A 13,818-nucleotide genomic window follows, 5' to 3' on the forward strand; every position below is an offset into this window, starting at 1 on the left:
CGCAGTGACAGGAGCCTGCGAGGGACAATCCTCGTCCTGACCCAGCGGTTCTGCAGGGGGCTGCCTGAAGGGGGCGGCCGCGATCCTAGCTACGCAGGACTTGGGTTCCCCCAAGCTATTTGTTTAATAGCCCCTTGTCGTGAGCCGGGGGCACGAGGCTGCCAAGTGCTTTTACGCCCCGGAGAGGGCGTGCATAGGTTCCACGATAAACAGTGATCAGAGCTAACATTTATTGATCAAGTACTCAGTACAGTTCTACCCTATGAATTAGATGTTATAATCGAATCATTTCCTAGATGTGAAAAACTGAATCACAGAAATCTTTAAAACAACAACTTGCCCAAATGTGTTTTAAACTACCTCAGGGGAAAAAAAGTTTGAGAAAGGAAATGATATTAGCAAAATTTTGAAAATTGCTTAAGCTAGTGATTAGTATGTAATTTTAATTATTCTAGTATTTCCATTTGGAGTGTGGTTGAAATTTTTCGTGAAAAGTAAAAACAAAAAGAGAAAAGATTAAACTTGCTTAAGATTACACAACTAGCCAATGCAGAGCAGGGTTTTATACCTAGTAAGGCCTGTGGGACCACAGAAGAGTGTTTTTTGTTTTTGTTTCTTTAACATTTTCCATATTGCTGTGTTCTGATTTCTGGAGTTAACCGATCCTTACAAATTATAATATTGGCCCAGTAATACAGTATATATAAAGCACGTTCAAACCTGTTCAACATTTTACAGAGGAGAGGGAGGGATGCTTAGAAACCAAGTGCACTGCTTAAAGTCATTCTGCTGGTGACGGCAGAGACAGGGTTTTAATGCAGGTAATTATCATGTCGTGTTGAAATCTCTTCTGCCCCCCGCCCCCCGCACGTGTCCCTCTGTTAGTCTTTCACAGTGCCTGTCTGGGTGGGCATCACTGGAGTCGGAAGGTAGGAGTTTAATGAAACCAGACTTCCTGTCACAAAATCGTCAGAACAGTGCTGCCCCAAATTATGCATGTCAACGAGCCATATATAATTCTTAGACATGAACCAGATGACTGACTTGCTCACATAATTCAAAACCAGAATGTTCCTTCTTGATTGCACATTGCATAGCAACAATGGATTTTGGAAAAATTAGAATGGTAATTTACTATGGGAACACCTGATAACTATAAATATTGCCACCCACCTTCCTCATTGCCAGAATGTAAGACATTGGGGTAAGAAAGGGAACTCATCTTCGTTTCAGGCTTTAGTAATCTCTTTCATTTATAATTCATGCAGTGGAATAGCAGAGGCAGCTCTGGAATGGGAGGAGCTGACTCCCAAGGAATATCCTCCATCAAGCCCTTCAAGAGAGTTTAGAAAGCCTGCACTGATGCTGGAAAGCAACAGGGGCTGTGGAAAGAACCTGGACAGGAAGACTGCAGATATGGCCCCTGGATCTGGCACTGCCACTATCCAGGCATGTGATGAGGGACAAGTCTCTGTTTCACTGCAACTCCATTTCTTTAGTTGTAAAGAAAGGAGATATGATTAAATGCTGTTAAAGAGTTCCTTTCAGTTCTGTCTATGCATTTTGAATTCTAGGATATTCTGGTCTGGAGTGTATAGATATCAAAATATCAAATGTGATCGGATAGCAAAACAGCCAGTGTGTGTGTTTTCCATGGTAGGAGGAATGTAACAATAAGGCATATCTCATTTATCTGAATAGTGAGGATTGACAAGGAATGAGTTCTTCCATGATTCCAGTAACTTAGATCCTTGATGCTGACCAAGTTTAGGTAAACAGTTCTCTTATAGACCTACCAATTTTTTTCTTTAGATGAGATATTTTTGAGTAACTTGCTTGGATTCACGGAGAACCAAAGAGGGGAGAAAGCAGCAAAAATTCATGTTTCTTGGTGACAAGAACAGATTTTTAGCATTTGCATTTTATTCACCCAACACTAAAGCAGCACCTGTTTAGTTGTTAGGTGATGTGATGACAAATGGCTGGCCTGTTAAAGAGCAAAATTATTCTCATAAGACTTCTCATATAAAGGTATGGTGCTTGCCTGCCCACCTGTAGGGAGATGGGAAGGTAGCAGATGGAAATATTAAGCAGCTGTGTCTTGAGATGAGGAATTGGTTCTGGATACAGTCTAGGAGAGTGAACCGTTCCTGTCTCAGAAATGTTCATCCTGAGAAACTCTGTCTTCTTCTTTCATGGCTCCTCCCGTTGTAATAGAGGAAACTCCTTGAAAGAGTTTAGGTCCCTTTCTTTGCCTTTTTTGGCGTGTAGTTGGTGGTATTGTCCAATTACGGTTGGTTTAGGCGAGGCAAATTGAGAGAACATACTTTTAGGAAGTTAACACTGGAGTGAACTGTTTCATATCTTGGACCCCTCATTTTTTTCCTCATTAGAATGATGAGAGATTGGGTCTTATCTTTAAAATCACTTGCAGCTCTAAAAGGCTGAAATTATGTGTTCATCTTTCCTGTTCTTCCTTCATAGCCTTGCACTAAAGGCTAAAAGCAAAGGATTCCTTGTGATTTGCCATGAGAGGCAAAAATAAAAAGTATGCATGCATAATTTAATATTGGTATTTGTATTATTTAGTCTGATCACAGAGGAAATGGTAGCTGATGTCATCTCCTGTCTTGTTTTTCATTTCGATTCCAGGAGGGATTTAGGAGACATTTCCTTTGCCTCAACTTCCCAGACAGTACTACACACAAACATTCAATGTGTACAACCTTCCAATGAGAGAATTAAGTGTTTTGATTTCCATCACCGGGGAGGAATTTGTATCTGCAAGGTCAGAGATTGACAGATGACTCACGACTGGGGAAAAATTCCAACATACAATCACAGGAACTTTATGTTTTCTAATTTATCGGGAGCTATAGGCTTTGGGAATTGAACAGTTCGAACCCTTCATTTGATAGATGAGGAAACTGAGGCCCAGCTGGAAGCTAGTTAGAGACAGAGCTAGCTGGAACTAGGGTAGGTCTTTGGGCTCCCAGTTCAGTACTTTTTCCAATCATACCCTTCAGCTTTCAATACTTGTGAATATTCTTATTGATAATTCTCCCCTCAGAGGTAAGGACTGGAAGAATGGGGTATTGTTCAACCCCCATTTGGGAGGGACACGATAAGGGGTGGCTGCTATTTGTCAACACGCTGAGGGCAGCCCTCCTTTCCATATTTCCACATCCATCACTAGTAGTTAATCTGGACTGTGTTATTTTCCAGCTCCACCCTCTCCTTCCTCATTCCTTCAGGAGATGAACATGGTCTGGAGTTCCCAAAATAAACTTGGCTTGGAAGGCCACTCAGGGCCCAAGACGAATGTAACAGAGATCAGGACAAAGAAAGGACATTTGGGCCCTTAATAAAGATTTCTCTGTGCTGGGTATTAACTGGAGTCCTTACCCCGCAGATAGGATAACTTCATTCTAGAAATTATTGGCCTACAGAGGCATCTTCAGGAAGAGGGACCTTTTGAACCTTAAAGGAATGAGTAGAATTTTAATAACCTTCACCTTACTGGCATTTGCTTTTTATAATGCCTGGTTCTCTGTCCTAATTCTTAGGGTGTTTTTGTCCGGAGGATTCATGAGTGTTTGATCTCTTTCCAAGTGGACTGTAAGCACCTCATGTACAAGGAACATGCACTTGAATCCTCCAAACAATTGAGGACAGGTATTTACACATGGTCAAAACTCAAAAAAATACCCCCTGAGTGGATGAATGAACTTCATATCTGCTAACCTTTAGAATAAAAACAATTGGTAGCTTTGTGTATTAGGTTGAAAGAAAATTGTCCCCTAAAGAAATTTACCCAAAATGCTACATAATATTTTTATGTAGGTACTTATTTCTCACTGTTTTTGTACAGCTTGGTTTTGTTTGCCTAAGTAAAATTCATTTAAATAATTTTAACATATCTTAGGCAAAGTTAACAAATGAACTTTAAAATTTATTTGCTTTATTTATAGCAATGTAATTATATGAAACCCATATTATACTTATAATAATTTCTTTTTCATGAAAGTACATGTTTATTTTTATAAAATTTAGAAAATAAAGAATAAAGGGGAAAAAAGAAAATAATCCCCATAATCCCACAACCATTATTGACATATTGGTGATATTTCTTTCAGTCTTTTTTCTTCTATTATATGAATATATAGCTCTCTCTCTGTGTCTCTGCCTATCTTCATATATATATATATATATATATATATATATATACACATAAGTGTGTGTGTGTGTGTGTATATATCTGCACACCTATGTATATGTGTAATTTTTACAAAAATGGATCATATAGTACATGCTATTTTAACCTGCATTTTTTTCATTTAAGTGATATTGACTATCTCCCTATGTCTGTAAATATTCTTCTATACATCATTAATGATAGCTGTATAGTATTCCATTACATAGACATACCATAATGTATTTAACTAAGCCTCTACCTTTGGGTATTTAGTTTGCTTCCATATTTTCCTATAAATAATACTCCAGGGAACAGCCTTGTAACACTATTCTTCAGGCACACATAAACATTTTTCCCATCATTCTAATTATTACCTTAAATTTAGAGTTCTCAATTTTTCCCAATTACCCTCTTTTTTTCTCAGGGAAAAGGCACTCTCTGGCCAAGAGTGTAGGTATCAGATCTCTAGACCTTTGGGGACTACAAACAAGGGACGGGAAATTTTGTTTTTAGTGGAGGTTTGCTTCCTTGTGCTACAAGTTCTTACTATTTTGAAGAAAGAAAAGTAAAACGTACTCAAAGGTTTAGTTTGCATTAGTTAGAGTACGTAATAGTTACCAGCTATCTCCCTGCAGAGGTTAGAAGATTGATTTTGCCCCCACTTCCATCCCCCATTACACAGAAACATGTATATGCTATGGAAATATGTTTATATAGCTGGGTGTAGTTTCTTGTTTTTCAATAAACACGCAGTGCCTGTAGTAGACTAGGTGCTCAATTAATATTTATCAAGTGAAATAAAAAGAAACAATTTTCAATTGATTCAATTATCGCAGGTCCACCTCTTGTACTGTTAGACGTGCTCTCTCACCCCATGTCAGGAACCCTTTGCCATCTCCACGGGAAACAAAGGTGAGGCTACCAGTATCCATTGTCCACACCCTGTCCCCGATATTTTCAGGATGACAGACCTGACTGATTAAAGCAAACGAGTAGATACTGACAAGCGTGCTTTCTCATCTTAGGAAAAACACCAGAGCTTCCTAAAGGTAAAAATACATTTTGTTCTTGCATATCAAAGCTGAATTGCTACACATTGTACAAACTGTGAATGAAGGAACAGTGCCAATCTTCCCATTGTGTAATATTTAGAATTCATTTGGGGAGAATAAAGGCCAGGCCTTAATGTGTGAAACCTTATCTAACTATTTTCTCCAGGGGGTCTCTCAAAATCTCAGGTCCGAAATGGCCTAAAAGGCCGTCCAAGTCTTCTCTGGTGCTTGGCCCACCCCTCCAACATCCCTGCTTCTGTGTGGACATCTGCAATGATGGGGAGCTCGCCGCTCTCCTGGGCAGGTCCATCCATCTCGGATAGGCAGCTCTTCTTGTTAGAGTCAAAACCTGCCTTGCTATACCATATTCCCACCGGTCCCAGTTATGCCCTCCAGAGTGTCAAAAGCAGGTCTGATCATTCTTCTTCATGGATGTGTAAAAGCAGCTTGAGACTTCCCTGATGCTTGTTTTCTCCAGGCTAACACTAATTTTTGCAAAATTCTCTTAAAATTTTCCAGTTTCCCCTTACCTAAACCTTAACTTTTCTAGTTAGCAACGATAGACTGATTTATTCTCAGCTATCTGACCCTACTGGCTTCCCAACACATATCAAAGGGGCATATTGGGTCCCTGGCAAGGACCTCTGGGATTCAAAGCCATAGACTCTTTATTCCTTACTCAGAGATTGTTCTTGAAGAAGGGTATGCCTGGGTTAGAGGTCTCTTCCCTTAGGTCTCTCACAGTGGTGGATGGACTTCCGTGACCACTCATTTTAGTTCCTGGCTTTTGCAGTAGGAAGTGAAGGCCAGCTGTAGGAGGTATTCAGGAGAGATCGTGTGGTTGCAGTAGAAAAAAAACATGGGCTTTGGAGTGAAGTTTAGGTTTAAATTTCAGCTCCTCTGTGAAGTTGTTTTGAGACCTTATGCAAGATGGTTAACCTCTCTGGGCTTTTGTTTCTTCATCTGTAATGGAGGAATCTAATAGCTACATCAAAGTGTTGTTTTAAGGGCTAAATAGGATAATGTACTTAAAGTGCCTGGCTTATGGGTACATTCTATAAATGGTAGAATTTATTTCTTATTATTTCTACTAATAAGAGGAAATAATTTTTCACTAGAAAAATTATGGCTTAGTCATACTCTAAATGGAACAAGTAATTTTTTACTACCACCGTCTCTATTATCATTTGTTAGTCCCATTTAAATGATCTCTGGCCTCCAATTCACAGTAAATCTTTTTCAAAGAATGACCCATATCCACAGAGCTCTTGTTCTGCAGTCCAGGGACAGATTGAGCTTCTGGCCTCACATAATCTCTGAAATGCCTCTGTTAAGGGAAGTCTTTATTACCAAATCCAGGGGACCCTCGTGGGTCGCGGCACTTGACATGATTGCTCACACAACCCTTTCAGGAAAGCCCTCCCCGCCTAGGAGGCACATTCTTCTGGTTTTCCTCTCTGGATGCTCCACAGTCTCCTTCCATAACCTCTTCCTAGGGTCATCTCCTAAATGGCAGCATTCTTTAAGGTTCTTTCCTGGACCCTCTTCTCCTCGATACTTATGGGCAATCTAGTCTGACTTCAACTGCCAGCATTGTTAGGCCTAATGATTCACCACACATGTCTCCAGCTCTCATTTCTCTCTGGAAACACAGACTTGTGTGTGTATCCAACCCAGATGATCTCTTGACTTCATCATCTCCTTGCATGTCCCTTGGCTACTCACATGCCACTTGTTCAAAGTGGAACCCTCATCTTCCTCTCCTCATCAGCCTTAACTCCTGGGCTCTGTAACCTAGTGACCGACGCCACCATTCAGTCCCTCCAGTTGCTAACACAGGAAATCTGGGAGTTAACCTTGACTCTCCTCTCTCTATATCTTATTAACCTCCAAGTTCTATCAATTCTGTCTCCTTAATATCTCTAAAATATTCTTTCTATCCCCTCCACCACTACTTTTGCTCCAGCCATCCACCACATGGTCTTCTTTCTTCTATTTGATCCCTGTTAGTGAATTTTCCACCCCGCGGCCTCAGTGATCCTTCCAAATATAATTTTAACAATGTTGGTCTCCTATATGAAATACTTGAGTTTATTTTCTGTCACCCTCAGGAAAAAGTACAAATGCTTTGGCCCTGTTTAGAAGGCATTTTATTGATCTGCTTCTTACTTTCCTCATTAACCTTATCTCTTTCCACTCCTCTACCCGCACCTGGTATCTCTATTTCACTCTTCCTTTATCCTCCTCTTTTTCCTCCAAATCTCCCACCTCCATCCCTATATACTGTGACTGGATATTTCCTGAAGTCACCAAACTCTTAGCTCTGGGTCTTGCACATGCTTTTCTCTCTAATTAAAATTCTTTTTCTATCTCTTTGTTGGGCTAACTCCTAATGTTATTCAGAAATCACGTTGGATGTCACCTCCTTCAAAACGTCTCTACTGGTTTAGTTAAAAGTAATATGCCAATGTTGTTCCCTTTAATGTAACAAATGTATTACAGTAATATAAGATGTTAACACTATGGGGAACTGGGGAGAGGGATATATGGGAACTCTGCACTGGCTTTGCAGCTTTGCTTAAACTATTCCGAAACAAAAAAGATCATTTAAAAAAAAGTCTTCACTAATGCTTCTGTGCCTGCTTAGCGGCTGCTTCTGTGTGTCTACAAGACCTCTGCCAACTTCTGGCAGTGTCAAAGCACATAGCACAATATCTTGCCATTGTCCATGCGTCTATCTCCTCCACTGAAAAAGAATACAAATCATGTCTTACTCATTTTTGTATCCCTGACGCTAGCCTAGTGCTTACCAAATGGGAACTATTGGAACAAGTATCCTAAGTAAAAGCTTATGGTTAAATAAGTTGATTTGGGGGGAGAGTATCAAAGCTTTTGTCGTAGGGTAATATGGAATTTTAGGCCTAGGAGAAAGAACTTTAAAGTCTCAGACATTATAAATGACTTGTCCGCTCTGCTTGCTTCTCAGCATGATGGACTTGGCAGACGTGCAATGATGGATCACCTGAACATCGCGTGTGTCCTTACACACTGTGTGTGTTTCCAGGAGAGTCACATGACACTTATTACTCTGCAGGTAGAGAGTCCTGGGCCAGTTAAGTTGGGTTAATTCACGCCACGTGAGCCTTGCAGGCTGCTGGCACATCCCAGGAGGGTGTGGACTGTGTGTCAAGTACACAAAAGCCAAGTAGGGCAGAGAGCACAAGAACCGGTTGGAAGAAGAATGACATCATGGGTACATGATTCTCCAGTTCAACAATTCTGGTCCCAGCTCTTTCATTAATGAGCTATGTGACCTTGGACAGCTGTCTTTCTCTGCAGGCTCCAGTGGCCATATTTGTAAAATGAGGGTTTGGATTGGCTGGTCTCTCAAGTCCCTTCCAGGATTGATGCTCTGGGATTCTGTGATCAGTGTGAAGAATTTGGACACCAGTGGAAGGAAGCAGGTAAGTGTGTATTTGGAACATGTGGCAACTAAACCATTGGTTCCAGGTCAATAGCAGTCTTCAGCAAAAGGAAACCAAGCGAGGACAAAGATTTGTTTAAGTCACCTTGGGGAACAGAGACCTCTGGGGCACAATAGCTCACCATTGTGTCTTAAGGATCTAACTCAAGGTCTGTCAGAGGGAAGCATTTCCAAGGACTGGATTGGGGGTTGGTGGGTAGAAGAGCAGTGGTAATTTTCACTTAATGATAAAATGACCACATTTGGGGATGGTTTTGGTGTTTATTGGCCAATAGTTTTGATTATTTTCTTTGCACTGAAATCATCTGAAATTTGAGCATTGGAAATGATGCATAGAGTACCATCTGAAAGTGGACGGGGACAAGCATGACAGCAAGGCAGTCCGTGTTTTTGAATGGATCTGGGAAGTGGGTAAATTGAGATTTTCTGGAGTTTGGGGGTATGAACTATCAAGTCATGAAAATTCACAATGGCCTTAGCCAAGTGAAAAGAAATCTAGCTTATTTTGAAATTTGCCTGTCTTAAATGAGTGGTAGTGGCTTTGATAATTATATTAAGGACAACTTGGGAAGCATAGGGAAAAGTATATATTTGTCTAACTGAATAAATACATCATATCCAACTGTTACTAGTTAATTAGATCTTGCACTTGCTAGAGAACTTAGGATGAGTACAGAAGAAAAGAACATTATGATTTTTAAAAATGCTGAGAATATTCTTATTGCTCACTGTTCCCTGGTATCAGAATTTCTGAGAGGTGTTTGGAAACTCCTGCTTTTGACCTTGAGAGAATAGGAAATATGTGGGCAAAAGCTGGGCTCAGGACCAGCATCTGGCTCGGGGCAACTTCTTTTATATCTGGTCCAAAATGTTGATCAAGAGTTTCTTTATCTTCTTAGAAAAATACTTATGTAATCATTCACTTGGGTTCAGAGATGGTTGATGATTGCTTAACTTCTTGAAGGTTTTGGATTTGAATCCTAGTGGACAAAGCACCAGCCAAATGTTAGTGTGGAAAAGTGTCATTTTTGACCCTTAGTATTGAGGTACACCAGGAGCAAAGAAAAACCCCTCCTGAGAGATGAGGGGACTCGCCAGATGCAGGGAGCATTAAGGGAAATAGGCCAAGCTTTAGGCCCCCAGGAAGAGGAACCAAAACACAAAAATAGCAATAGTTAAATTTACTGAGTATTTACTGTGCCAAGCATGATTCTAAATTATAATGGATATAATCAGAATTATATTAATAAGTCTCACACCAACCCTCTGAGGCATGCTCTTATTTCCATTCTCTAAATGGAAAACTCAGGTACGGAGAGGTTAAATATTCACCCAAGTTGTAGAGCCTAGATACAAGCCCAGGCAGCTGGGCTACAGAGTCGTTGCTGCTAATCACCCCTGCCTCGGTATATATAACCTTTCAAGGTTGTACCCAACTCTCATTCTGTATCTCCAGAATTCAGCCTGAGGCTGAGAAGGTAATAGGCTTTGTTGAGTGTCCCCGAACTGAACAGAACCAGTCTGTGCCCCAACCTGGTACCTGGAATCTGTGGGAGGCTCCGTTTGGCCCAGCATAATCCTCGGGCAATGGAATGCTAGCAAGTCCCTGGGGTCTGGCAGCAGAAGCCCAGTCCAGCCAGCTGATATGGGATCTGGCAGGATTCCCCCTGTGGGGACAGAGTGCCAGAGAGCAGTTTCCAGGCTCTCAGCCTCACATAGAAAGGTGCTGGCTCGGTTATTAGATGGCCGTTAGCTGTAATCAGATGGCCATCCGCTGTGGCTGGGTGGCCATCAGCTGTTACCAGTGAGCCATTGGCCACTAATATAAGTGCCGTGGCTACACTAGGGGGTTGTTGGTTGGTTGGCAGAGAAGCTGACGGCAGATTGCGGATCCTGTGGCTCCTGCTTCCTGTGTCTCGACCAGCCGCCAGCGAGAATATAGTGGTATGACTCCTCTGTCCATGGCTCCATTGTTGTTCCTTTTTGGCCTCACCATATCTTGCCTTCTTATGCGGGGAGCGGGACCAGAGACCCCGCATTACACCCCCTCATTGCATGAAAAGGGGGAGGAAAACCATGGGGACTCAGGAGCCCAGAACTGAGAGATGTGAGGAAACAGCTGGCTCGTTCCACGGCACATACTGAGAACTCCCTGTACCCCAGCCCCTGTGCTGGGCGCTGGTCACTGCCGAAATAGAGTTGGGTTGTGCACGTTCCATGCCCTGCTGGTATTGGGAAGGGCTGGCTCTCTGATAGGACCCTGGAAATTGCCTAGGGACCCCTGTCCTGCTTTGTAGGGGCAGACAAGATTAATCCGAAATCCTATTGTCTCTCTTGGTGCAGTTTTAAACATTCAGCTCACTGACCACTAACAGGATTCAGGAGATGGGTCATATAACCTTCAGACCACTGGATGAACTTTCCGGATCAATGGGGTAGGGGCTAAGATAGTTGCAAGGCTGGATAGACAGAACTTGCAAAAGGACTCTGCAATTAAAATAACTAGAGAGACTGTAGGATAAGAGAAAAGAAAAGGAATGAAAAAAAGATAACTGTTCTTATATTCATAAAAGAAGAAGAGGACATTCATTTTCTGTGTTAGTCATGGAACTTTCTTTTGGATCAGGTCTCTTGAGTGATGGAGAAATTTTGGTAGGCTGGGGATTCATTTGGTATGAAGGTGATGTCTGGATTGTCTGACCAGTCCCACTTTATGCTTGTTATGCTGGTGGCATTATTTATATTGCCTTGTTCCACTATAAAAAGTATCCAGGTTTGGACGGTCAATTTCATTGTCATACTGCCCATGGACAGAAAAAACCCTGTATTGTTTTTCTGGCTGGCCTGAGTTCTGAATTTTAAGGCCAAAGAGATGTTGGAGAACAAACACCACTTGCTGGATAGTCTTTTGCTCTGTCACCACCATGCCTGAATATGGACAAAACTCTTTTCTTTTCCCCCTTAGCTTGGCTGGGAAAATAAAAAACTAAAATTCACTTTAAAAATTAATAGAAGAAAAAGATCTCCTTTAAAATAGAAAAACAGACACAGGGTACAAATTCATTAGGTTCTTGCCGCAGGTCAACTTGACTGGTTCCACTTAGAGTTATCACTTCTTGGATCTTTTATCTTTCCTCCACCTGAAATTCTAGGGCACACAGCCAGAGAGAGGCTGGAGTGGGGTGCTGGTAGGGAACCCTAGATGGCGATGGAGGGCCTCAGCCCCTCCCATGTCCTGCTGGACTGTGGGACCCTGAGGTGTTAATCCTTGACGTGTCCTCTCCTGACTCCTGGGGGAAGAAGGGAGGGAGAAGAGTTATTTCTCATGTGCAGTCACCCCTGGAGATCGGCTTGAAATATGGTCACAGTGAATGTAGCAATTACTAAAAACTTGCAAAAGAATCAAGGAGAAGGAATTAAATTGGTGTTTCATGAAGCTTAATTGAACATTGCCCGGCTCATTTGTAGCAATCAGCTCAGTTTCTGTGGCCTCGTTTACAGACAGGAGAAAAGAAGGATGTGGGGAAAGAGGCTTGCTTTCGTGCCCTTTCCTCTCTTTCTCTCCTCACTGGTGCATCTACCCACGTCTGTGTTGTTGCGCTGCCATTGTGAAATCTATCAGCCCACATCTGTGATTGTGGGTGTCCTTAGTCATCTGTTTGTTACAGACACATTTTGGGACTGTTTGAACCACTTCATCACCTCTTCCCTTTGGATATAGATTGAGATAAAGGAGGGTTATTTGTAGACAATTATTGAGCCTTACTGCTGTCATAGATGTTAAAGAGAATCACAAGGTCAAGGGTTTATAGTCAAAATTCAAGGAAGTGTATAAAGAATGAGAAACCACAAATGTTGTTTAGGTTTTAATGTTAGAAACTCATTGCTCCAAAGATCTTGAAGGGTGTAATTAAACCACGCCAGGTCTTGTTTCCATTTCCCCAACATAAAACAGCTCAAGATCACTGAATAAATTAATAACAGAGAGCAAGGGTGTGCTTCTTCAAGGAAGGTTCCTCTGAGAAGCTTGCTATTTTAGGAAGACATGGGTCATGGCTTTTATGAATCAATTTCAAAAGGAGCCCGATGAACTTGTGGCCAGCAGCAACCACTGCAGCTACTGAAATAGAGACGGGGTAGTCGGTTCTCACGCTTCCTTCCAGTTAAACTTCTGTGTCACTGGAGCCATGTTATGTTGCTGGGAATGTCCTCCCTGTGGGGTCCTTGCTGGTATTCAATTTCCTCCGACAAACGGACTCATTCTCCTCGTCAAACCCTCTTTGAAATTTGAAAATAAAGTCTGAGTTGATGAAATAACAAACTGATTATTGAAAAAACGTGACATAACCTGCCTGTGAAGACTGTTACACGTGTACGAAAGCCTCCACAGTTTTAAACTCGGGGGGCTAGAGACCAATTCCCAAGGAGCTGCCATTGCTCAAGACTTTGTTTTCCTTTGCACATCATGCCTGGGAACTGACACCGGCAACAACTTATCAGTCTTCGAAGCTACCCCACTCAACTTTCCAGTAATGATAGAAACACTGACTGAGAATATTTAAGGTTTAATACAAATAATAGTTAAAATGTACTGAGGGCACATTGTGTGCTAGGTCCTGCACTGAGAGCTCTACATGAATTGTCTTGTTTAATCCTCCCAATAATAAGTATTACTATGTAGACATTATTAGATTATTATTCCAATTTAGAGATAAATATTATTAAAGCCCAAATTCTCTCCAGAATTCCTGACCAGACATTCCACCATCTAGTCAACATCTCTGTTGGGTATTTAATAGGCTCCTCAAGTTTAAAATGTCCAAAACTTGTCTCCTAAGGTGGCCCTTGTCATTCCCTTGCCTCCAACAAACTTGCGTCCTTCAGTCTTCCTCATCCCAGGTAATGACAACTCCAGCCTTCAAGTTGCTCAGGCCTAAAACCTTGGAATCAGATTGACTCAGCTCTTTCACTCACATAGCACACTCAATCTGGTCAGCAAATTCTGTCACTGCCCCTCCAAACTATGTCAGAATCTAACCACGCCTCACTCCTCACTGGGACTCCCCTGGTCCCAACTATCATCCTCT

The 13,818-nt window shown here is 41.7% G+C and overlaps 1 protein-coding gene across 1 annotated transcript in view; it reads left to right on the forward strand.

Moving 5' to 3' along the window:
• The first annotated feature begins 8,433 nt into the window (after nt 1–8,433).
• The window catches only part of FRMPD1 (FERM and PDZ domain containing 1), a 117,363-nt gene continuing 111,978 nt past the window's right edge, over nt 8,434–13,818 (forward strand). Inside the window, exon 1 of the mRNA XM_033123861.1 lies at nt 8,434–8,711. The gene's annotated coding sequence lies outside the window, so the exon portion shown is untranslated. The remainder of the gene's footprint in view (nt 8,712–13,818) is intronic.

This window comes from Rhinolophus ferrumequinum, chromosome 12 (assembly GCF_004115265.2).
Source record: "Rhinolophus ferrumequinum isolate MPI-CBG mRhiFer1 chromosome 12, mRhiFer1_v1.p, whole genome shotgun sequence".
NCBI classification, from domain to species: Eukaryota; Metazoa; Chordata; class Mammalia; order Chiroptera; family Rhinolophidae; genus Rhinolophus; species Rhinolophus ferrumequinum.